The sequence below is a fragment of the Microtus ochrogaster genome, unplaced genomic scaffold (genome assembly GCF_000317375.1).
Source record: "Microtus ochrogaster isolate Prairie Vole_2 unplaced genomic scaffold, MicOch1.0 UNK73, whole genome shotgun sequence".
Taxonomy (NCBI): domain Eukaryota; kingdom Metazoa; phylum Chordata; class Mammalia; order Rodentia; family Cricetidae; genus Microtus; species Microtus ochrogaster.
The window spans coordinates 1761363-1763215 of record NW_004949171.1 but is presented as its reverse complement, the minus strand read 5'-3'; the positions used below and the strand labels follow the sequence as shown (position 1 = coordinate 1763215).

Genomic DNA, 1853 nt, shown 5'->3' with positions numbered 1-1853 from the left:
AGAAAGTTCCTTGCATTTGATAATGGTATGCCAGTTATGTTAGGCCTTAGCCAAAGTTGGTTGACTCAACATTGCAAACGAGACTTTGGGTGATTGCCCAGGTAGTCAGTTGTCTCTGTCATTTGTTGCATATTCTGGATATCTCTCATTTTGTTAAGTAATATTTATTCCCTTCTCAGATTTTTGACGGAGTTGAAGATTATTTAATTGTAGTTACTTTCTACATTATTTAGACTCCTTGAGATAGAATGTCTAGCAAAACTTTTGTATTCAATATTGTTTGTTATATTTATCATTTGTTATTATTGTTTATACTTATATTTGGTTTAGTTCTGTCTTATTTAGACAAAAGGGGGAGACGTAGGGTTAAGCCAGCCCCTTTAGGGGGCGGGTTTGCCTCGGGCAAATGCGTAGGGATAAATAGGGCGCGCAGGAGGCGGCTCATCCCTTTTTTCTGCCTCCTGTGAAACGGCTAAGCGGGAACCACAGTTCTGTAAGTTTGTTTAAACATTAAAACTGTATATATTCTTTAATATCTGCCTTGCATTTATTTACGCCGATACAGAAGATCATCCTGAGTGAGGTAACCCAGACTCAGAAAGATAAGCATGGTGGGCACTCATCTATAAGTGGGTCTTAGCTATAAAGTAAAGGATCACCATGCTACAAAACACAGACCACCCAAAGCAGCTAAGTAACAAGGAGGGCTCAAGGGGGTAGGGAGGAACACATGAATCTCACTGTGAAGGGAAAATAGAATAGACATCACAGATGGATGGGGAAGGGGTCTGGATGGGAGGATATGGGAACAGAAAGGATCAGGTATCAGGAGGATGGACAGAGAGAGTACTGGAAAAGACAAATGGAGTCAGGGGCATCTTCTGGGATGAAAGAGAAATCTAGTGTATTGGAAACTCCCAGGAATCTATGATGGTAACCCTAACTAAGAATACCAGCAATGGGGGATACAGAGCGTAAACAAGCCAACTCCTGGAACCAGGCAAGACTTCAAGTAGAGGAACTGGGACACCAACCCGGCCACATAACCTTTGACCTACAATTTGCCTTGCCTACAAGATGTGCTAGGGTAAAGATGATGAAACTGTAGGAGTGGCCAACCAATGACTGTTCCAGTTAAAACCCATGCCGTGAGTCACACCCCCGATTCTACCTGGAGAGCCTAGACCCAGGGGCTGGATAGAGAGACCTAGGATAGAACCAAACATGACTGGCAAAAATAAATAAATAAAAAGGTAAGTGAAATGATTTCTAGTGATCTCTGCTATACTAGCCCAGTTGTCATCAGAGAGGCTTCACCCAGCAACCGATAGAAACAGATGCAGAGACCCACAGTAAAACATTAGGATCTTGGGGAATCTTGTGGAAGAGGTGGAGGAAGAATTATGGGAACCAGAGGGGTTAAGGACGCCACAAGAATCATCATATTGAGTGAGGTAACCCAGACTCAGAAATACAAATATCATATGTACTCATTCATAAGTGGCTTTTAGACATAAAGCAAAGAAAAAAAAAACCAGCCTACAATTCACAATCCCAGAAAACCTAGACAACAAAAAGGACACTAAGAGAAACATACATGTTTTAGAAATAGAAAAAGGCAAGATCTCCTAAGTAAATTGTGAGAGTGGGGACCATGGAAGAGGGTAGAAGGAGGGGAAGGGAAGGGAGTGGAGAAAAATATATAGCTCAATAAAAACAATAAAAAAGGAAAAAATGTATCATCAAGTACATCTTGAAAAAAAGAAAAAGAAAGCCAGGCGATGGTGGGGCACGCCTTTAATCCCAGCACTCAGGAGGCAGAGGCAGGCGGATCTCTGTGAGTTCGAGGCCAG

The 1853-nt window shown here is 42.0% G+C and overlaps 1 protein-coding gene across 1 annotated transcript in view; it reads right to left on the bottom strand.

Annotated features, from left to right (window-relative positions):
- The window catches only part of Dnhd1 (dynein heavy chain domain 1), a gene marked incomplete at its 5' end in the record, with an annotated part of 69555 nt that overhangs the window by 39053 nt on the left and 28649 nt on the right, over window positions 1-1853 (bottom strand). The window lies entirely within an intron of this gene.